General features: G+C 36.9%; 1 pseudogene; it reads right to left on the bottom strand.

Moving 5' to 3' along the window:
• Positions 1–24,530, bottom strand: part of LOC101416496 (ZZ-type zinc finger-containing protein 3 pseudogene) — a 28,984-nt pseudogene extending 4,454 nt beyond the window's left edge.
• Between the last annotated feature and the right edge of the window lie 690 nt (positions 24,531–25,220).

The raw sequence follows: 25,220 nt of genomic DNA, 5'->3' as shown, positions 1-25,220 counted from the left end.
AGACAACTAATCATATATGTTCAAATAAATCTCCTTAATTAATTCAATGAGATGGCTAAAGAGATTAAGGATATCAAGGAGACATTGGATGAACACAAAGAAGAATTTGAAAGCATACATAGAAAAATAACAGATCTTATGGGAATGGAGTTGCAATAAGTGGATTTTAAAAAACATTGGAATTATATAATAGCAGACTGAGGCAGAATGAAGGATTGGTGAGCTTGAAGAAATGGCCTCTGAAAGTGAACATACAAAAGAACAGATGAAGAAGAAAAGAATGGAAAAAATTGAACTAGGCCTCAGGGAACTAAATGACAGCAAAAGGCATGCAAGCACACACATATCATGGGTGTCCCAGAAGGAGAAGAGAAGAAAAAAGTGGCAGAAGGAATGTTTGAAGAAATAATGGAAGAAAATTTCCCAACCCTATTGCAGAACATTGATATCCATGTTCAAGAAGCACAGTGTATTCCCATCTGAAGAAATCCAAATAGACCAACTCTGAGACACATACTCATCAGAATGTCAAATGCCAAAGACAAAGAGAATTCTGAGACTAGCAAGAGAAAAGCAAAGCATAATATATAAGGGATACCCAATAAGATTAAGTGCTGATTTATTACTGGAAACCATGGAGGCAAGAAGACAGTGGTGTGATATATTTAAGATACTATAAGAGAAAAACTTCCAGCCAAGAATCTTATATCCAGCAAGACAGTCTTTCAAAAATGAGGGTGAGTTTAGAATATTCACAGATAAACAGAAACTGAGAGATTTTCTAATGAAGAGACGAGATTTTCAGGAAATAGTAAAGGGTGTGCTAGAGCCTGAAAAGAAAAGACAGGACAGAGAGGCCTGGAAGAGTCTAGAAATGAAGATTATATCAATAAATGTAACTGAAAGTGTCAAAAGAGTGGTGAAAATAAAATATGACAGTAAAACTCAAATAGTAAGGAATAAACTTAAACAATGATATAAAGCACTTGTATTAAAAACTACAACTCGATGTTAAACAAAATAAAAAAAGGCCTAAATAACTGGAAGAACATTCCATGCTCATGGATTGGAAGACTAAATATCATTAAAATGTCAATTCTACTCATATTGATATACAGATTCAATGCAATCCTGATAAAAATTCCACCAGCATTAAAAGAAATTGAAAACATAATCATCAAATTTATTTGGAAGGCTAAGGGGTCCTAAAGTCAGAAACATCATAAAAAGGAAAAGCAAATCCTCATCTTCTGATGAGGCCTGTCTTTATGCCAGTACCATGCTGTTTTTACCACATGGCACAATAAAACCCCAGCATGGTACTGGCATAAAGACAGGGACATACATCAATGGAACCAAATTTATGGTTCAGAAACAGACCCTCACATGTATGGCCAAGTGACTTTTGCCTAGCCTGCCAAACCCACACAACTTGGACAGAACAGACCATTCAACAAATGGTGTTGAAAGAACTGGATATCCAAAGCTGAAAGAAGGAAAGAGGAACCCTATGTCACACCTTATCCAAAAATTAACTTAAAATGGATCAAAAACTTAAAAATAAAAGCAATAACCATAAAACTTCTAGAGGAAACTGTAGGAAAGTAGCTTCGAGACCTAGCAGTAGATAGTTTGTTCTTAAAGAAGCTAAGAGGAGGACTGAGATGGACTACTGATGTTTAATGTTTGTAGAAGTTTTAATTAGCTTTACTGTTAAAGTGTGAAAATGTATAGAGTGGATGGTAGCACATAGTGAGTAACAGCTAGATTATAAATGGGGATGTGGCTGAAAATGATAGTCTAGGTATGTAAATGCCAACTGACAGAAAGCTAAAGAATAATCTAGGAACTGAATGGCACTGTAAACCAAGAGTTGGATGAGAATTGTGGTTGATGTACATCACTACACAGAGCAAATGTACATCACTACTGCAGGGTGTTAGGAATGTGGAGAAGCATGGGAAAAATACAACTGGTGTGACCTATGGACTGTGGTTAGCAGGAATAATATTCTTGCATCTTTGCGAAAGATGTACTGTGTTGATAATGAGGAAGTTGGGAAAATGTGAGATAAATGTCACTATGGACATGGTAATAATCAGATGATATTATCTTATTTGTAGCAAATATTCCACCACAATGTGTTGTGTTGATGGAGGGGTGTTGTTTGGGAATTCTGCATATATGCATAATTGTTTTATAAGTTTCCAACTTCTATCATAAAAAATATATTTAAAAAATAATAATAGGGTGGGTTGGGGGAAAAACACACCAAATATAAGAAAAGGACTATGATTAGTAGTAAGATTTTGACAATATTCTTTCATAATTTGTAACCAATATCTCATGACAATGCAAGTTGATGGTGGAGGGTGGATGTATGGGACCCCTCAATGATGTTATGCATGTTTGCTTTTGTAAGTTCACAACTTTTACTATACACTTAATTGTTTATGTATGCTCATATATAAATTATATAAAGATAATAATAACAGCATTGGTTGGGGGAAAAATACTTTGGTTAGTAGTAATATTTTGACAATGCTCTTTAATCATTAGTTAAAAAGGTTTAACAACAATGCAAGTTATTGGTGGTAGGGTGAGGTATGAAAATCCTGCATGATGTTATATTTATGTTTGTTTTCTAAGTTCACAACTATTGTTATACACTTATTGCTTATGTTTGTTTATGAATGAGTGATATACTTCAATAAATTAAAAAATAGTAAGGAAACAGCCTTTGATAACACTATTAACTAATTTGATGTAATAGACATTAATAGAACATTCCAACAAATGTGAACAGAATACATAACATTTATGAAGAGAGACCATATTCTGGGTCATAAAACTAAGTCTCAATCTAGTCAAAAGATTTCCACTTATTAGAAGTATATTCTCTGACCACTGCAGAAGTAAAATCAATAAAAGAAATATTTGGAAATCCCCAAGTAATTGAAAATGAAATGATATACTTCTAAAGTATATAAAAAAGTATACTTAACTGTGAGAGCAACCAGATATCAGGTTAAACAAAGACTTCAAAGCAGTCATTATAAGTATGATGAAAGAACTAAAGTAAATCATGTTTAATGAAGCAAAGGAAGGTATGATGACAATGTCTCATTAAATAGAGAAATCAAAAAGTATTTTGAAATGAGTGAATGTGAAAATACAACATATCACACTTAGTGAGATGAAGCTAAAGCAGTACTTATTTCCCACACCTTAGGGGGATATTTATAGCACTAAATGTCTACATTAGAAAAGAAGAAAGGTCTCCAATCAATGACCTCTGGTTCTACCATTAAGAAAAACCAGGACAAAAAGAGCAAATGAAATCAATGTAAGTATTAGAAAGTAAATAATAAAGGTCAGAGGAGAAATCAATGGAAGAGAAAACAGAAAAAGAGTAAACTTAGTGAAAACAAGATAAAAAAACTGATAAACTTCTAGCCAAACTGATCTGAAAAGGGGAAAGAGAGAGAGATATCAGAAGTTACTAATATTAGGAGTAAGAGAAGGGACTTAATTACAGATTCTACAGATATTAAAAGAATAAAATGAAATATTAATAATTTTTTGTAAATAAATTCGATAACTTAGATGAAATAGACAAATTCCTTGAAAGACACAGAGTACAATTATCACTCAGAGATAAATAATTTGAATAATCCTTTATCAAGAAAGAACTTAAATTTGTAGTTAAAAATCTTCCCATAAAGAAATCTTCCCAAGCAGAATTTGATTCACTTGAGAATTCTATTAAATCTTTAAATATGAATTGCCAACAATTAGAGCAGTTTAACTCCTGGGTATTATCAGGGACAGAGACATTCAAAGGGAGCCCTACTAAAACCACTGTCAACCTAGGTTGACTGTGTGACCATGCATTTGCCCAACACTGTGCTCTGAGGAGCAACATAATAGGCGTCACACTGCAGAGGAAATAGACTTCACTAAAATGGCCCCATCAGTCACTAAATAAACAAGCAAACAGCAATAAGCTTCAGGGTTGGAGGAATCAGTATCTAGACTTCCTATATTATATTATCTAAAACATCCAGTTTTCAACAAAAGTTACAAGATATGGAAAGAAAAAGGAAAGTGTGATCCATAAATAGGAACAAAAAAAGGAGGCAGTAAAAATTGCCTGAGAGCAACCAGATATCAGGTTAAACAAAGATTTCAAAGCAGTCATTATAAGTATGTTAAAAGAACTAAAGTAAATTATGTTTAATGAAGCAAAGGAAGGTATGATGACAATGTCTCATTAAACAGAGAAGATCAATAAAGAGATAGAAATTATAAAATAAGAACCACCAGAAATTTTTTAGTTGAAAGTTATAATAACTGAAATGAAAACTTTGTTGGAGGCCCTCAACTGTAGATCTGAACTGGAAGATGGGAGAATAAATGAACATAAAGACAGATCACTAGAGATTCTGCAATCCAAAGGACAAGGAGAAAATGGAATGAAGAAAAATGAACAGAGAGTCAAAGACATTTGGTATACCATAAAACATCCCAACATGTTTTTTTACCTCCTTACTAATGTCAACCGACATTAATTTATTTTATTAATTTTTGTCTTTATTTTTTTAATGTTACATTAAAAAAATATGAGGTCCCCATATACCCCCACCCCCCTCACCCCACTCCTCCCCCCATAACAACAACCTCCTCCATCATCATGAGACATTCATTGCATTTGGTGAATACATCTCTGAGCACTGCTGCACCTCATGGTCAATGGTCCACACCATAGCCCACACTCTCCCACAGTCCACCCAGTGGGCCATGGGAGGACATACAATGTCTGGTAACTGCAGCACCACCCAGGACAACTCCAAGTCCCGAAAATGCCCGCACATCACATCTCTTCCTCCCACTCCCTACCCCCAGCCGCTACCATGGCCACTTTCTCCACACCAATGCCACATTTTCTTCGATTACTAATCACAATAGTTCATGAATGGAATATCAGTAAGTCCATTAAAATCCACACTCTATTCCTCCATCCAGTGGACCTTAGAATGGCTGTGTCCACTCCATATCTATATCAAGAGGGGGTTTAGATTTCACATGGATGCTGGATGCAATTCTCCTGCTTTCAGTTGTAGGGACTCTTGGCTCCCTGGTGTGGTGGTTGACCTTCTTCACCACCATGTTAACTGAGTGGGGTAAGTCCAATAAACCAGACTGTAGGGGTTACAAGTCTCCAACACATTTTTAATGGGAGTACCAAAAGGGAAAAAAGAAAAAGGAACAGAAAGAATATTTGAAGAAATAATAACTGAAACCCTCCCAATCTGATGAAAAACTAATCTACATATCTAAGAAGTTTGATGAACTACAGTAGGATAAACAAAAAGATTGACACACAGACACATCACAGTAAAGATGCTGAAAGAGGAAGACAAAGAAAAAATTTTGAAAGCAACGAGAGAAAAAAATGACTTATCACATAAGGGAATCCCAATAAGGTTAAAGATTAACAGCTGACTTCTCTTCAGAAATCACAGAGGCCAGAAGGTAGTGGAATAGCATATTCAAAGTGCTGAAAGGAAAAAAAAATTTCAACCAAGAATCTTATATCCAGCATAGGTATCCTTTAAAAACGAAGGTAAAATAAAGACAATACCAGAACACAAGAGCTGAGAGAATTTGTTGCAAGCAGAAATAATAAAGGAAGTTCAAGCAGAAATAATAAAGCAAGTGACCTCTGACAGTGAGTCGAATCTACATGGAGAAACAAAAAGCACACATAAAAGTTATAAGAGACAGAATAAATGTGTATTTCTTCCCCTTTATTCTCTTAATTTGTTTAAAAAGTAATTGTGTAAAACAATATTGTATTCTTAGGCCTATAACATATAGAAATCTAATACATTAGCCAATATCAGTACAAAGCAAGTAGGTTGGAGCAAAGCTGTATTTTGAGTAAGGAAATGACACCAGATGGTAAGTCAAATCCAAAGGAACAAATGAAGATATCAGAAATGATAAATAAGATTATTAAACAAACAAGATAGAGATATTCTTGCTCTTTATTTTTCCTTCAGTTTCTTTAAGAGACATATGTTGGGGGAAACTGGCTTACCTGTTCCTTATTGTAAATGTTACACCTGTTCTATTATAGAAGTTGCAACGGCTGGATGTTGCAGTTGTTCCCTATTATAGATGATGTTTCAGTTCTAATAGCAAACAGCTGCTTGGTAGTTTCCCAGTAAATACGAGGTAGAAACTAGGGTCATGGCTCTCAGTTCCAGAAGCTGTGAGTCCCCCCTGGTCCCATCTTTATCTCCTCTCTTGTGTCTCTCTCTGTCCTTTTATTTAGTAAAGTTCTGCATTACCTTCCTTTGAGTCAACCTATTGTGAGCTGATTGCAGCAGACATAAAATTATAAATTAAAGTAATAATTATAAAAATGCATTGTTTGTTGTGTAACATATATAGATGTGACAGGTATAACAGTAGCATACAAAAAGAGGAAAAGTGAATAGAACTATATAGGAGTGACCTTTCTATATTCCACTGGAATTAAATTAGTGAAAAAAAAAGTGAAGTAGATTCTGATAAATTAAGATGTTTAAGCCCTAAAGCAACCACTATTAAAATAAATTTTTAGAAAAGTGAAATCATTAAGAGATTTAAAATATGTTGGAAAATATTTCCTTAATGCATAAAAAGCAAAAAAAAAAAGCTGTCTGGAAGAGACAGTTTAGATTCAAATATATAAATATATTGCAAGTAAATGGATGGAAAAAATATGTAATGCAACTGAAACTACAAGAAATCTGGTGTGGCTACAGAAATATAAGAAAAAGACTTTAAAGCAAAAAATGTTACTAGAGAAAAATAAGACATTTTATAATATCAAGGAGGGACATTCCATCTGGAAGATAAAGCAATCAAAAAAATATAGGCACTTAAAAACAGAGCTCCAAAATACATGAGGCAAAACAGAATTGAATGGAGAAATAAACAATTCAACAATAATAACTGGAGATGCAATATCCAACTTTCAATAATAAACAGAACTAGGCAGAAGAATAACAAGGTAATAGAAGACTTGAGCAACACTACAAGCCAACTAGAACTAGCAGACATTTATAGAACATTTCACCCGACAGCAGCAGAATATGCATTCTTAAGTGCCCATGAAACATTCTCAAAATGTTAGGCCATGAAATAAGCCACCATATGTTCTCTGATTGCAATGGAATGAAATTAGAAATCAAAAACAAAAATGAATTGCAAAATTCACAATATGTGCAAATTAAACCACACACTCCTACATAACAATAGGCCACAGAATAAATCATAAGAGAAATTAGAAAATACTTTCAGATGAATCAAAATGAAGACATAATGTATCAAAACTTATGGAATGCACTAAAACCAGTACCTAGAGGAAATTAATAGCTGTAAAATCCTTTGTAAAAAGAGAAGATCTCAAATCAATAACCAAACATTTTACTTTAAGACATTTGAAAAAATAAAGCAAACTAAATCTAAATCAAGAAGATGGAAGTAATAGTAAATATTAGAGCAGAAATTAATGAAGTAGAGAACAGAATGTAGAAAATCAATGATATCAAAAGTTACTTTGAAAAGATCCAAGATCAAATCTGACAAATCTTCAGTTAAATTTACCAAGAAAAAAGAGATGATTTAGATTACTACAATCAGGACCAAAAGAGCTGGCATTACTATCAACTTAAAAGAAATAAAAAGGTTTATAAGAATACTATGAATAATTTAATGCTGATAAATTAGTTGAAATGGACAAATTCCTAGAGAGAAACTAATCACCAAAACTGATTCAAGAAACAAAATCTGGGTAGATCTATAACAAAGAGATGGAATTAGTAACGAAATAAATTACCTATAAAGAAAAGTTCAGAATCCAAATTCTTCACTAGTGAATTCTACCAAACATTTAAAGAAGAATTAATGTAATTATTTGCAAAGTCTTCAAAAAATAGGAGAGGAAAAAACATTCCCTAACTCATTCAATGAGGCCAATATTAACTGATACCCAAACCAGACAAAGAGATCACAAGAAAAGAAAATTAGAGAGCAATATCTCTTATGAATATAGATTTTAAAAATCCTCAACAAAATACTAGCAAAATGAATCCAGCAACATATGAACAATGAACAAGTGGGGTTTTTCCTAGTAGTGGAAGTTTGGTTTAACAATGTAAAACACCATCTCAGTATATTAAAAGACAAAATTCCCATAGCCATCTCAATGTAGAAAAAACATTTGAAAAATCCAGAACCCTCCTTCACAATAAAAACTCAACTGGAGATAGAAGGGATCTCCCTAAGCCTGATAAGGGTGTCTATGAAAAACCCATAGCTGACATCACACTTAATAGTGAAGACAGAATGCTTCCCTCCTAAGATAGGAACAGGACCAGGATACCTGCTATTTTCGTTGCTATTCAACATTGTCTTGGAGGTTTCAGCCAGTTCAATTAAGGAAGAAAATGAAATAAAACTTATCCAGATTAGAAAGGAGGAAGTAAAATGGCGCCTATTTGCAGATGACATGATATTGTATATAGAAAAACTGATGAATTCACTAAAAAAAATTTAAGTAGTAATAAGTTCAGCAAGGTTACAGGTCATAAGATCAATATACGAAAATCACCTGAGGTGGCTCAAGCAATTGAGTGCCTCTCTCCCACATGGGAGGTCCCAGGTTCAGTTCCCAGTGACTCCTAAACAGAAAATGAGCAGACACAGAAAGCACACAGCAAATGGACACAGAGAGCAGACAGTGAGCACAAACAATGGGGGGTGGGGGGGTGGGTAAATAAATAAATAAAACAAATCTTTAGGGAAAAAAGGGAAATGGATGTGGCTCAAGCAATTGAATGCCTCTCTCCCACATGGGAGGTCCCTGGTTTGGTTCCTTTTCTGGTGCCTCCTAAAGAAGAGAGCTAGCTGGCATGAAGGGGAAGGTGCAGCAAGCTGATACAACAAGAGACACAAGAAGAAACACATAATGAGAGAGACAACAAGGCAGGGAGTAGAGGTTCCCAGTGCCTCCTAAAGAGGACTGGACTGGCAGGCATGACAAGTTGATGCAACGACATGATGCATCAAGAGACAAAAGAGGGAAGTGGACTTGGCCCAGTGGTTAGGGCATCCGTCTACCACATGGGAGGTCCGCGGTTCAAACCCCGGGTCTCCTTGACCTGTGTGGAGCTGGCCCACGCGCAGTGCTGATGCGCACAAGGAGTGCAGTGCCACACAGGGGTGTCCCTGAGCAGGGGAGCCCCACGCACAAGGAGTGTGCCCTGTAAGGAGAGCCGCCTAGCATGAAAGAAAGTGCAGCCTGCCCAGGAATGGCACCACACACACACACAGAGCTGATGCAGCAAGACGACGAGACAAAAAGAAGCACAGATTCCCGGGCCGCTGACAACAACAGAAGTGGACAAAGACACGTGGCAAATATTCAGAGAGAGCAGACAATTGGGGAGGGGGGGGCGGAGTGGGGAGAAAAATAAATAAATAAATCTTTAAAAAAAGAGAGACAAAAGAACAAAAACACAATGAGAGCCACAACAAAGCAGGGAACAGAGGTGCCTCAAGTGATTAGATGCTTCCCTCTGATATCAGAAGTCCCAGGTTTGGTTCCCAGTGCCTCCTAAAGAAACAAGGAAGATGAGCAGACGCAGCAAACGCAAACAAAGAGAGGGTGGGGAGGGAGAAATGAATGAATGAATGAATAAATAAATAAATAAATAAATTGTAGGGGGATGTGGCTCAAACAGTTGAGTGCCTGCTTCTCACACGGGAGGTCCTGGGTTTGGTTCCCGGTGCCTCCTAAAAACAAAAACAAACAAAACAAAATGAGAAAAGCAACCCAAGGGAGCTGATGTGGCTCAATGGTTGAGTGCTGACTTCCCACATATGAGGTCCTGGGTTCAATCCCTGGCCCTGGTACCTCAAAACAAGCAAACAAACAAAAACAATTGTATATGTACAAAGTCTCAATGAGCAAACCAAAAATGAAATTAAGAAAAAAATTCCCTTTACAGTATTATGAAAAGAAATACTTAGGAAAAAAGAAGTGCAAATGCTATATAGCTACAAAACATTGTTAAAAGAAACTAAAGATCAAAATAAATGGAAAGATACCCCATATTCATGGATCAGAAGCCTTAATATTATAAAGATGCCAATACTCCCCAAATTGATCTACAGATTCAATGACATCTCTATCAAAATCTCAGGTGACTTCTTTGCAGAAATTGACAAGCGGATCCTAAAATGCATATGTAAATTCAAGGGACCCAGAATGGCCAAAGCAATCTGGAGAAACAAAAAAAGTGGAATCACTACAAAGCTACAATAATCAGGACAGTGTGGTACTGGCAAAGATAGACATATAGATCAGTGGAATAGAATTGAGAGTCCATAAATAAACCCTTGTATTTTCATTTAATTGTTTTTTTTTTTTTAAAGGGTGCCAAGACCACTCAATGGCAGAAAGAAAAGATTTTTCAACAAAAACCTGGGCTAATGTGCATGTATGCCCACACCATAGACAAAGAGCTTTGCTGTGTCAACGTCCCACTGAGGGATAGGATTTTGACCTGACAAAAAGGGGGATCAAATCTGAGACCTCCACATTAAGACAGGTCTTCGGTTAAAGGTGAACTAAGAATAATCTATATGCTGGCAAAGTGAACAAATAAGAAAATCAGTCTGTCCCTGTTGATATTGGGTTAAAAAATTAATATTTGGTGTATATTTAGTTTGCTTATTGACTTTGAAATGACACTGGAAGATTAGAAAATAATGAAGGGCTGGCATCCAATTTTAATTCTCTTCTGTAGTTGTAGAGACATTGATTATTCATGAATAATATGACTTTCTACAGGAAAATCATATAGATCTATTCCTTCTAGTAATCTTGTCTGAAGTAGACAATAATATCTTCTATTTTGTCTTCTTTCAAAAATTCAGAGAAAGGTTTTCTGTGTATGACCCTAAATTGATTTTTTTCCAGTCACTTTTCCTCTGTGGGAAGGCAGGGAATTTTGTATCTATAGGTGTTATGTTCCCTGAGGCAAGAACTCGGGTTCTAGAATCTGATCAGAGTCATTCAGAGGCTCAGTATTGCTTTCCAGGTGAGTTCTAACATAAAGGAAAGGGCTAGCCCACCCAGAAATACCTCAAGAGGCAAGGTGGCTGGTGAAAGTGTCAAGGGACTCTGATTTCGTGTAGGTGTCAAGAATCCTTAATAATCTAATCCATGGCCACTAAAACACTACATTTAGAATTTTATGTTGGATAGAAATCCCAGTCCTCCCTCTACCCCTGCCCTGCCCAAGCTATTTCCTAAAAGGATGTTCTAGTCTCTCCTGAAAGTTTCCATCTCAGGTATCTTTCTGATATCTCAGGTATCAATCAACATGATTGAATTAGAAAATAGAAGAGCAATATAAGTGTAAAAAGAAAAGTCAATTTCTCTTGGGCTCTCTCACCTAATCGCTATCTCCATTTCCCCCAAGTATTGGCAAAACTTAATTCCTATGTAGGAGTAGAATAATAGAAGAAAGATCCCTGGACTCAGGACCCCTTAAGTCAAGCTTGAGTTTAGCTATATTGTTGTGTTAAGGCTCTTCAGAGAAAAAGACAAAAATCTCCTTTATGTGAAGTGCACTGCTGTCTCCGACAAGTGAGCACGAGAAGTACAAGCTCCAGACTGGAGTTCCAGGCCTCATCACGGAGTTATGGAAGTCAAAACACCCCTGGAGAGAGGGGGGTGGGGTGGGGTAAGGAGGGGTGTGGATAAAGAGGGAAGTTAACCTAATGCCCTACACTCTACCACCCAACCCTGCCCTGCTGATCCCTCCCTCTCTTCTTCCCTCCCCCCCTCGTGCCTTCTAAATTCCTTTTTCTATGCCTTCCTATTTCCTAACTGCATCTTTACATTATATCATATCTAGACCTTATGCAATTTTATTTGTATTTCACCTATACTCCCATGTTGACTGGATCTCCTTTACGCACTGGAAATCTTAACTTGGACCCCATCAACCCACAGCTTTAAAAGCCTAAAATTATCCCAGATAATTTTGCTAATTCCAAGGATGTACATGATTGAATATCCTCTATCCTAAAGTCCAGCATCCCCTTATATTCTGTTGCTTTCTTGCATCAACCCAGACATAGAAATCAGCTCTCTTTCTTCAGTGTTCCCCAAAAGAAACTACTTACACAAAAATGAATTAGTAAGTACTGTAGGGAGAGAAAGAGCAAGACAGATACATAGCACACTGTCAGGCAACAACTTAAAAATCCTCTTGCAGGTATTCTTTTTTGCCTGTAGCCCCTTTTTGTGCTCCTATGTCCATTAAGTGTTTCAACTCTGCTCGGCCCTGCTAGTCCTCTCTTTTATCTTTCCCCTGTTACCACCCTCCTCCAAACAACTGCAAATATTTTCCTTTTACTGTAAAGAACCTTTTAGCTCTTTCAGATATGTGTCTACATCAATCCACATATTCATCCTGATTTGGGGAATGGGACAGGCCTCTTTTAACACAGTCCATTCTCTTAGGAGAGCAGTTTAGGTTATACACAATGATATCTTGTTTATTTTGAGTCATGTCTGTGGACACCTCCTCTATGAAGAGTTTCATTTTTCCCATCTACTTTCTACTCTTTCAACAAAATCTCTACTTACCTCTAAATAATTTTTTTCATACATACATAGTTCATGGAACAATTCTAATTTTTCTAATAAAAAATAAGTCTCAGTCAAAAACTTCAACAAGTAAATTAAAAATATATTCTGGGAAGCAGATGTGGCTCAAATGACAGGGCCTCCACCTACTATGTGGAAGGACCCAGATTTGACCCCTGTGGCCTCCTGGTGAAAAAGAAAGAGAAAGCAAGCCTGTGCAGTGAGCCAGTGCCTGGGTGGCAAGCCGAGTGCCTGCAGGAGTGCCCACATGGCGAGCCAGTGCCTGCGCAAGTGAGTCACACAGCAAGATGATGATGCAACCAAAGAGAGATGAAGGGGAGAGTCACGGTGAAGAGCAGCAGAGACCGGGAACTGAGGTGGCGCAATTGACAGGGAATCTTTCTCCACATCAGAGGTCCCAAGGATTGAATCCCTGTGAATCCTAGAGGAGAAAGAAGAGAAGATAGAAAGAGAGATAGATACAGAGATCACACAGTGAATGGGCACAGACAGCAAAAACAGTAGGGGTGGAAAAGAAAAAATATTCTCATGCAATTAGATTCATATGTGACAGAGATAAATATGCCTTGTAACCAGATTTTTTAAAATAAAAAAGATAAAATTTACCCAGTAAAAATTTGCCAATCCATGTCTAGATTTATCTAGACAAATGTATCATCAGGTGAGCAACACAACAGTCAATATAGATCATTTCATCACTCCAAAAATCTTCCTCATGCTCCTTTGCATCAGCCCCCTTACCCTGGCTCCGGGCTGTGGCAACCGCTGAGCTGTTTTCTGTATTGTACTATTTTCTGAGTGTTATAAAATGGATTCATACAGCATGTAGTTTTTTGACTCAGGCTTCTTTCAATTATTATGTGTTTGAGATTTTTCCATGATTTTACAAGTGTTAGTAATTAGTTTCTTTTTTTGTGCCACATAGTATGTCATTGTATAGATGTACAACTGTTTATCCATTTAGAAGATGATGGACATTTAGGTTGTTTCCAGTTAAGGTGATTATGAATTAAGCTGTTATAAACATTCACTTACAGATTTTTGCACAGACATATGTTTTCATTTCTTTGTGTAAATAGCTAGGATAGCATTGTTCAGTCATGTAATAAACATAGATGTTTAACTTTGTGAAACCTTAAACTGTTCTTCAAAGTGGATGTGCCATTTTTCATTTCCACCAGCAATGTATGAATAATCTAGCTACTCTGGCTGTTTACAGTATTTGGTATTATCAGTGTTTTTTTTGTTTTTTTTTTAAATTTTAGTTTAGCCATTCTTCAGAAGTTTTGAGTAGTTTCTCTTTATGGTCTTAATTATCATCTCCCTAACAGACTAATGATACTAAGCATCTTTTCAAATGTTTATGTACCATCCACATTTGTTGAAGTATCTTGCCTGTGTTTTAATTTGGATGTGTTGGCTTTGAGATATGAGAGGTTTTTTTTTTTAAAAAACATATATTTTGGATATCAGCCTTTTGTCAGATTTGTGTTTTGCAAATGTTTCTTCCATTCTGTGGCCTGTCTTTACATTTTCTTAACACTGCTTTTTTTAAAAGCAATTTTACTGAAATAAATTAACATATCATATAATCCATCTAAAGTGTATATTCAGTGGCTTTTGGCACAATTACAGAATTTTTTATTCATCACTGCAATTACTTTTAGAGCGTTTTCATTATTCCAAAAATAAAACCTCCTACCTCTTAGCAGTCACCTCACAATCCCTCCATCCTTCCCCAGCCATACATAACCATTAATCTAATTCCATCTCTGTAAATTTATTTATATTTACATTTTATCTAGTACTTTGTATCTGGTTTCTTTCACTTAGCATAATTTAAAAATTTTACAAGTTGGTGGACAAATATTAATATAGTACTATCCACTACAGCCTATCATTTGCTTTAGTATATTTTTGCCCATATACCACCTGTTAATACCTTGTGATATTAATGTATGCTTGTTCTAATTCATGGAAGGATATTTTTATATTTGTACTACTGACCACACGCATCATCCACAACAGGGTTCACTATGCTATATAGGCCCATCTTTTTTTTTTTTTTTTAAGATTTTTATTTATTTCTCTCCCCTTCCTCCCCCAGCCCTATTGTCTGTTCTGTGTCTATTCACCGTGTGTTCTTCTGTGTCCGCTTGCATTCTTGTCAGGTGGCACCACGAATCTGTATCTCTTGTTGCATCATCTTGCTGCATCAGCTCTCCATGTGTGCAGCACCATTCCTGGGCAGGCTGCATTTTTCACACGGGGCGGCTCTCCTTACAGGGCACACTCCTTGCACGTGGGGCTCCCCTACGTGGGGGACACCCCTGCATGGCACAGCACTCCTTGCGTGTGGCAGCACTGCGCGTAGGCCAGCTCACCACACGACCCAAGGGGCCCTGGGTACCAAACCCTGGACCTCCTATATGGTAGGCAGATGCTCTATCAGTTGAGCCACTTCCGCTTCCCTATATAGTCCCATCTTAACACTGTTCTTGAAGAGCAGTTTTAGAAATTTTTATGAAATCTCAGTTACTAATTTTTTATGCCATGTAAGAAATCTTTGCTTAGCCCAAGATTTTCTCTTATATTTTCTTCCAGAAATTTTGTAATTTTAGCTTTTGCATTTAGGCCTTTGATTCATTTTTAATTAATCAGTATTATGGTGAGATGTATGGATCCATATGTAAATTCATTTGTTCTATTAATAACACCATTTGTTGAAAAGGATCCCTACCCTTTCTCCACTCTATTGCCTTTAATGCCTTTGTAAAAACTCAATTATCTCTATATGTGTGTGCTTATTTCTGGACTCAGTTTTGTTCCCCTGATGTATTTGTCTATCTTGATGCCAATGGCATGTGCTCTTCTTTTTTTCTTGTATTTTAAAAGTTTACTGAGGGGAAAGATTATTTTTCTACACAAGGCTTTATATTTAAAATTTTAAAACACTCATTTTAAACGTAAGTCAAAACTATATAGTCCCCTCCCTGAAATGGAAATCACTAGAAATCCAAAAGTTCAAGAAAATAATAAATCATAAGTTGAACACATTCAGTTTAGGAAAAATGAAACGGGGGTTGAGAGACAAGGTAATGGTTTTGGGGGTTGGTGTGCTCTTTAATTATGTCCACTACTGCATTAAGATTCTATAAACATGACTTTTTTATTTCTTAAAACTGTCTTCTAAAGTAAAAGAGTATAATACAGAAAATGCTACTTTAATATGAAATGAATCATAAATCCACTTGATAAAGGCAGAAAATTGGAAAGCTTAAGGAAAGACAACTACATCAAATTCTACCATGCACTAAAAGTAATCTGAAAATTCTGCATACTTCCCAAGCTTAAGGGAGAAAAATATGAAATTGTAACCCAATAGGAATAGAGAAACATCTTTTATTGTGGGAATTTTGAAACTTGTGCTGGTGTAATTGTTCCATTCTAATAGAAAGAGCATGCAGCCTTGAATACTGCATCTGTACATCATGGACTTTCTTGTAATAAGAGGTTTTTGTTTTCATTTGTCACAAATCACAAAAAAAATCACTTTTTCAACCCCATGTTCTGCTTGGGGTGTCAGGAATAAAAGTTTGCAAAAGAGGGTAAGAACCTTGGTAAGCAGAAAAGCTTTGATGATCTAGAAGCCCCATGTGTATATCCCAATACTTTGATAAATAGATTTTGTTTTAAAAGATCTATATTATGCCCCACAAATGTCAACCTTTAACAGAACTCAGACGTAACTCACTGATTTCTTCTATCTAGTTAGTCCCTTGCTTGATCCATGTTTTTTGTGTCTTATTTTGCTTTGAGGAGGTACCTCTACAAATATATCCTCTGTCTTTTCCTTTCTTTTCTTTTTGTATTCTAATTGCAGGTGTGCTAGACATTTCCACATTCCATTTTATCCCAAGCTCATGGATGCTTATTTTCTTCTTTACTCTTTACTCTCTGAGTAGGGTTATTTAGTCAGGAGGTGACTGGCTTTGTGTGTTTGTTGTTGTTCTTGCCATTGTTAATTTTGGTGTTCCACAACCTTCAAATTCTGCTAGCTTTACCTCATATTTGGGATGAGGGTTGGTTTACAGGAAAGTTTTCACAGTGTTCTTAGTTCACTTGCAGCATTAGCCCTTCATGTACACTTGTAATATAGAGACACTCTTTCCATGTTCTTGCTCTCCCCCCCACTAATCAGTGTCTACTGTCTTCACTTGGTGTTTGCTTGCCTGCCTGCTGATGTTGTATGGTTGAGGTTATGTGTTTCCCTAGATTAGTCTTAGTTACAAAAGAGGCCCCATGTGCCTGTTTCTTATGAGCAGTAATTAGTTTTCTACTGTGGCATAAGAACTTACCACAAACTTTATGGCTTAAAACAACACACTTATTATTTCTGTGGGTAAGAGTCCATGCATGGCTTAACTGGACCTGTTACTTAAGGTCTCACAAGACAGCAATCAAGGTGTTGGCCATAGCTGGTCACATTTGAGGCTTGATTAGGGAAAAATTAATATCTGACCCCATGCAGGTTGTTGGCAGAATTTACTTCCTTTCAGCTGCAGTACTGAGGGTCTTAGTTTCTCACTGGGTTTTGACCAGAAGCTCCTAGAAACTGCTTCCAGTTTTTGCTATGTGGAATTCTCCCACATGGCCATTTGCTTCCTCCAAACCAGCAAGGGACTGAGAAGGAGAGAAATTCCAGTGAGATGAAGCCTACTATCTTATGTAATATTATAAAAAAACACTCCCCACATAATCAAGTATATCCTGTCACCATTGCCATATTCTAATGGTTAGAATTAAGCCAAGGGGCCCACTTATACTCTAGAGGAAGGGCTCACACAAGGCATGAGACACTAGGAGGTAGGGCTCACAGAGCCACCTTGAGAGTCTGCCACCACAGGTGGTGGAGTTCTCTCAGCGATCTTCCCCCCCTCCAGTTGTAAGGCATCTTCACATCCTTAGTAGAGGTCTGGACCCAGGATGGTTTCTTGTCATTCTGCCAGGTTTTTTTTTTTTTCCTTTTCTCCCCCCACTCCCCTCTGCCATAAGGTATGTTTTCATCTGTGCTTTGGGGATGACAGAGTTTGTTGCCTTTGTGCCACTGGCTTTAAGTTTTTGTTTATCAGGGGGAAAGGGTCTGAGCAGCTTTCATGTCTTACCCTGCAGCATCAGCAGCTGCTTCCCTGTTTCTGGCATCCACTAGAGATGGATGATTTCTTCATTTTCCCACCCTGCACCAATCTACTTACTAAGTGCTCCATGGTGTTTCATGGAAAAAATTCTAGGAGTGTGTGTGCCAATTTTCCTTATGTCTGTGGCTTGCACACAGTGTGGTAGCCCACACTTAACCTTGAGCAATTTGAAAGAAATTTTAGCTGATTTCTTCTTACATATTTGTGGGAGGTCTTCTTCTCCTAATGCTGTGCCACTGTAGTATTTCCTTTCTTCTTGGAAGCACTTGTCTTTACTTAGATTTCATGCTAGTTGGTTGTCCAATGACTTCAGGTTTCTGATGAGCTGAAGAATAATTTTGATTTTACAGCTTATCTACCTTTACCTTGTTAGGGTGGGAGCAAAGCTCTTTCTGGCTTTCTATATCCTAGGTATAAACTGGGAGCATCAAGTCTGCATATCTGAAATGAGAATAGTATACCATACAAAAAAGGATCATATACTGATAAGAGCTTTTGGAAAATAAAAATGGTTTCCCAAAATAAAACTATAAACATAAAGGTTGAAAAATAAAGTTGAGGAAATCTCCCAGAAAGTGGAAGGAACACAAAAAGAGAAGAATAACTGGAAAGATTAGATAACCAAAGCTTGGTCCAAGAAGACCAACATCCAACTAATTGTTATTTTTTAAAAGAGAGAATGAAGAAATTATTTTCACACATATCCAATTCTATTTCTCATAATTGAAGAACTGAATCTCTTAATTGAAAAGTTCCCAAGTGCCATGGACAATGAATGAAAAAGAACCACTCAATGTACTTCAACATAAAATTTAAAAATACCAAAAATTAGAAGAAAATAATTTAAGTGTCACCCCCCACCCACTCACACATATACATATGTGGGAAATCAGTATACATATCAGAAAAATCAGTACTGGACTTTCAGCAGCAACAATGAAAACTAAAAGACAGTGACAAATGTCACAAAATTATAACAGAAAATGAGCTCCAACCTAGAATTTTCTACTGTCACAAATAATTAATCAGTCGTGAAGGATGTAGTTGAAAACATTATCACACAAACCAGCTTTAAAAAAATGTTACCTCCTATATATCCTTTCTCAGGAAGTTACTAGAGGATGTATTTTTACCAAAACTAGGGGGGTTAACAGAGAAAAAGAAAAACATGGTGCAGTTTTATATGGTTATGAATTCCAGAAATAGATATTGGATTATGTTTGTAATCTGGTCCATACTTGGGCATGATTAAGTTACAAATAGGGCTTTGATTGGGCCATGTCATTAAGGCACTGATACCCCACCCCTTGATGGGTGGGGACTCACAGATAAAAGGCATGGCAAAGGACAGAGTTGAGGGTTCTTACTGTTGGAGTTTTGATATTGGAGTTTGATGCTGAAGTCTTAAGCTGGAGCCCTAGGAAGTAAGCACACAGAGGAAAGAGAGGCAAGCCCCAGGAAGAGAGTAACCCTGAACCCAGAGAGAAGCGAGACCCTGGAAGGGAGGAACCCAGGAAGCCTGGACCCTCGCAGATGTCTGCAGCCATCTTGTTCCAACATGTGAAAATAGACTTTTTGAGGGAAGTAACTTATGCTTTATGGCCTGGTATCTGTAAGCTCCTACCCCAAATAAATACCCTTTATAAAAACCAGCCAATTTCTGGTATTTTGCATCAGTACCCCTTTGGCTGATGAACACACATGGTATCTAATGAAAGGTATTTTATACCCTAGATACAGCAGCAGTAAATGAAAGTTCCTGAATGGCAGCAGCAAGTCTACCAAACAGCCTGCATTACAGCAGAGGATAGAGAATCTGAGGAAGGAGGTCTTCGGGGAAAAAAAGGAAAGCAATGATAATTTGATGATTTGGACCATGTACTAGGGAGGATTCACTATAGATATAGGGAACCAGTTAACTTGGGGGAAAAAAGAAAAGAGAAGTACTAATTGCAGGAAAAACAATAAGTTCTGCGAGAAAAACAAGAGTATAATTCATTATAATTTACTACTTGACATGATAGTGAACAATATTTACATTGTTATACAGATACTGATCACTTATTCAACCAAATTAACTATTAAGAAGACTGGGGAAGGAAAATGGGGTGGTGGTAAAAATCAGTTATTTGTTTTTCATAAAAAGGTCAACACATAATAATTATAAGAAATCAAGAAATATCAATATAGCAAATTATTTTAAAATATAAAGGTAAATAATAAAAGTAATCCTAAAAGAATTTAAAATGATTGTTTCTGGAAACCAGGAGTTAAGAATGAAGATGGTGATCATAGATATAACTATTAGTAGTCTTTAAAAAAAATACAGGCATTTCTGATAAAAAACAAAAATTACCTTAAAATATAACCAAGGGAAAAAAACAAGGGTTTTACAGAACTTTCTTGTAAAATCTTCAAGTACACCTGACAAGGAATCCAATTTTAAAAGTAAAATCTGTGAAACTTCCATTTTTGTTGCAGTTTAACAAGACTAGATATTCTGAAATGCTCTCCAGAACAGGGGCATTAGTAAGTAGACTGATTTACTTGCAGTAATGGCAGTAGAAAGCCCCAGGCAAGTCTCTCTATAACTGTGGTATGATCTGCCTGCAGTGGCAGCAGCTCAGCTAACCCTGGATATTCCCAATCCCCATTTCACAACTGAGGCATTGGGTGGTGTGGTTTTTCTGCAGCAGAAGTAGTTAAACCCCAGGCTGTCCTACCCCTGTTCCAAAACCTGGGTTCAAGTTGGCTATATAATCCATTCATAGTGGTATAAATGAAGCCTTTTGGCATCAACCCAAGCCCTGCTCCACATCTAGGGCATGAGCAGTGGACTGACGCACACACAGGGTTGAGATGTCAGTGAAGTCCTGCATATTTTCCCCTCAGCTCAGTGTTGTAAGGAGACCCAGACCCATCAGTTTCTGCCTTCTTCCCCTTCCCCAAGTGGCAGTGACACCAGGCAGCCCAGGGAAGAGTCATCTGTCCCTACAGGTGGCACCATTGGGGGATTGAATGGGAGCTCCAGCAGGGCCAGGGCAACTATCAGATCAGAATAGCATACTAAGGGCTCTGAAAACGAAATTGTCATTGGAACTAAAGTTGACAGAAATAGGCCAGAATCTACATGATAAACCTAAACAGGGAGAGACTACCTGCTAAAATAGAAGATTGAAATAGGATTATAGTCTCCCAAAATAATAAACAAAATGTTCAGGTTACATTTGAAAAATCACTGAGCATACAAAGAAACAGGTAAACCAAAATTTTAAATAGGAAAAGATATTCAAGTGGTACCAATACTGAAATGAATCAGATGTTGGAATTATCTGACAAGGATTTTAAAGCAACTGTCATAAAAACACTTTAATCAATTACAAATTCTCTTGAAAGAAATGTAAAACTGTAAAAGATCAGTAAAGCAACAGACGTTATAAAAAATAACCAAATTGAAATGACTGAAAATACAATAACTAAAATTAAAAAAAAAAACTTGCTGGATGGACTAAATATTAGAAAAGACAGATAAGAGAATCAGTGAACTTGAAGACAAATCAGTAGAATTTACTCAATGTTAATACACTAGTTTCCTAGCTGCTACAACAAACACCATACAATGGGTTGGCTTAACAATAGGGATTTATTGGCATGTGGTTTCAGAATTTAGAAGGCTCGGTTCCTCCTGGGATGGGTATCATCTTATAAGATAATAATTAATTAAGGCCCACCCTCATTCGATTTGGGCATACCTTAATTATTAACATCTTCAAAGTTTTTATTTACAAATAGATTCACACCCACCAAACCAGCAGTTAGGACCTGAATATGCCTTTGGTGAGGGACATAATTCAATCTCCAATAGTGAACATGGAGAAGAAAAGGACAAAAAAAAAAAAAAAGCCTCAGGGATTCAGGGACAACAACAAAAGATCTAACATTAATATTATAAGCATCTCAGAAGGAGAAGAGAAAGAGTGATACTGAAAAAGAATTTGAAGAAATAATGGCTGAAAATGGAAAACTTATCCAATTCTGACAAAAGACACAAACCTATGGATTCAAGAAACTAAGTGAACCACAAATAGTATCAACCCAGAGAAGTTTACATCAGGACATATCACAGTTAAACTGTTGAAAGCTGAACACAAATTAAAAAACAGCCAGAAAGAAATGATACATTATCTGTAAAAGAACTAATTGTAAGGACAATGGATTATTTCTCATTTGAAACAATGGAAGCCAGAGTTAGTAGCACATTTTTTGGAGGCCGAAAGAACTGTCAACTATGAATCCTATATCTGACAAAATTAACTGACACATTCTGGGTCATAAAATCAACCTTAAAACTAAAAAAATAGAAATCAAATACAGTGTAATCTCTGACCAAAATGAAACATTATAAGTCAATAAAAGAAAGACAAATTTTCAAACGCTTGGAAATTAAGCAACACACTTCTAAATTACTCATGTGCCAAAGAAGAAATCTCAAAAGAAATAAGGAAAATGAGAACTGAATGAAAATGAGAACTCAACATATCAAAATTTGTAGGATGCAGCTAAGGCAGTGCTGACAGGGGAAATTTACAGCACAAAGTGCTTGCATTAAAAGAGTAAAGAGCTCAAGTCAATCTAAGTTCCTACTTCAAGAACCTAGAGAAAGGAGAGTAATTTAAACTAACAGCAAGTAGAAGGAAGGAAATAATAAAGATGAGAGAAGAAATCACTGTATTTGAAAACATGAAAACAGAGGAAAAAAATCAATGAAACAGCTGGTTTAAAAAATTAAATAAATCTGATAAACCTCTAGCAAGTCTGACAAAAACAAAAAGAGAGAAGAAGCAAATCACCAGTGCCAGGAATGAAACAGGGTGTCAAAACTGCTCCTGCAGCTATTAAAAGAATAACAAGGGAACACTATTATCAAATTTATGCTCTTTTTTGATAATTTGGAAGAAATGGATGAATTCCTTGAAAACTCCTTATTTCCAAAACTTATCAAGATGAAAGAGATACCGTGTATAGTCCTATAACTATTTTGTCTCCGGTAGATTGCTCTGGTAATAGTGAGGGGAAAGGATTTAAAAGGGGCAAATTACTAATGAATTTAGGCAGCTAACACAGTTTTAGAGCGGAAAGGCCTGAAAGAACCGTGGTGATAATAACAAATGACAAGAGAGACAGATTTTGGAAATATTTAGAAGATAAAACTAGCAAATCTAATTAGCCATCACTAGTCATGGGAAGGATGAAGGGAGAGGAATATAGGACTGTTCACATATTTCTTGCTTGGATAATGGGTGCTTCTAAGCGAATTTTCTACAAGAGGAAAAGCAGTTGATGGAAGAGAATGATAATGGGCTACATTTTGAAGATCAGGTTTGGGGTGCCTGCAGCCAACAGATGTTGGGAATATTTAGCAAGTAATGGGATTATGAGGAGTTTGAAGCTCATAGAACACAGCACTGAAATAACAAACCACACAAGAGGCTACTCATTTAAGAAAACTCTGAAGACAGAAGAATAATGGGCTCAAAAGTAGAACCCTGGATAAGGACATAACTTAAAAGTCAGGAAAAGTTTTATGCTTTTTGGAATGAAAAAACTTAATAAATATGTGCACTGATGCAAAAAAGACATTAGGCAAAGTCTTTTTTTTTTTTTTAAAGCAAAGTTATAACAAATATTTGGAAACCACATGTTAGAGAGAAAGAATGTTAGTTGATATGGTACATTCACTTGATAGAATAACAATTATTAATATGTTTAAGAAAAAAAGACAAAATAATGAAAATGTTAATGACGTAATGTTGTTTTCCTAGCCTTTAAAAAACTATGCATTATTTTAGTTTGTAACAAATGTTTTGTGACAATGCAAGGTGGTGGTGGTGGGATGACGTATGGGAGCCCTGTCTGATGTTAGGCATGTTTATTTTGTAAGTTCATTTTACTATATACTTACTGTTTATGTATGAATGATTTACTTTGATTTAAAAAATTAAAAACCTATGCATTATTTAAAAATTAAAATATATAGCAACGTTTTGAGGGTAACGTATCAAAAGGCTGATAGTCATTCCTTTGATGTTGACAGGATAGGAGTCCGTTCCAAATTCAGTATATATTACTTTAATAACAGGGGAAAGGCTGTTAAAAAAAAAAAACTTCTCCCTCTAGTGAAGAAACCTGTGATCAGAGTTCCTATCTAGCACAGTGTCTGACACATACTAGGTGCTCAATAAACCATGAAATGAATCAATACCAGAGTTTGAGAAGGCCGTTGCCTTAGATTTTCTGCCCTACCATAAAGGCTCGGGGCCCAGTCACCAGGGCACTGAGTCTCTCAGAGGCACTCCTTAGGCAAAGCCACTGGTCAGGGCCACGTGGCAACTGGAGCAGACCCTTAACCCTGCACAGTACAAACCGAGTTTCTTGTTCATGCCATTCCTCATGGCAGTCCTATTGGGTAGGTATTAATATGTCCTATTATCGATCTGGGACATGGTTCCACGACTTACCCAAGGCATGGCTTCCAGTATCGGTCTAGCCCCATAAACAGGAGTTTTGACAGCTGTGATGAAAGTGAGCTCCATCGTCTGCTGAGATCCTCAGCGAGGCTCAATCCAGAACTGGTCTTCTGAGCAGGTAATGAAGATAAAATTAGCCGTCCTGAGGCGAAGTCCCGGCACCTGCCCTTAGACGGCGGAGGAGGGCTCTGCTCAGACCCCACCCACAGACGTGGTTTCCTCCCTGACGGTGCTGCACCGGGGCTCTCTCGCAGGTGTTCCTGCCATCGCACCCTGATTTACCCAGAGAATTCTCAAGCATCCACCAGATGCTAAGTAACAGATGCTGGAACTCGACCGGTCTAAGGGATGGCATGGTCCCTGTCCTAGGGGAAGATAGATAATTAAGCCAAAAGTTTCAGCACAGTGAGAAATCTGCTGTGATGGGAAATTAAGGGTATGTATCCCTACTTGGGGAGACGCTTTTTACAAAAAGAAAAAGAAAAATGTTTCTAGTTCTTCTGCGAAGGGGGACCCAGCACATCTGCTGAGTTGATGTGTGGCAGAAGTCTGAGGAAGGGTGTAGAAGGTTTGAATTGGTGTTAAGCACAGTACTTATGTGAGGCAGTGTTGGCTAAAGACACAATGATTTAAGCTCCACAGTGTAAGGGTAAGCTCCACATAGTGGGCATTCAGTAAAAATATGTGGAATGAATGAATGAATGAATGAATGAGTGAATGAATTTCAGATGGTATCAAAGTTCACTGCTGTAGACC

This window comes from Dasypus novemcinctus, chromosome 1, assembly GCF_030445035.2.
Source record: "Dasypus novemcinctus isolate mDasNov1 chromosome 1, mDasNov1.1.hap2, whole genome shotgun sequence".
Taxonomy (NCBI): domain Eukaryota; kingdom Metazoa; phylum Chordata; class Mammalia; order Cingulata; family Dasypodidae; genus Dasypus; species Dasypus novemcinctus.
The sequence above is the reverse complement of the archived record's forward strand: the minus strand, read 5'-3'. Positions and strand labels throughout refer to the sequence as shown.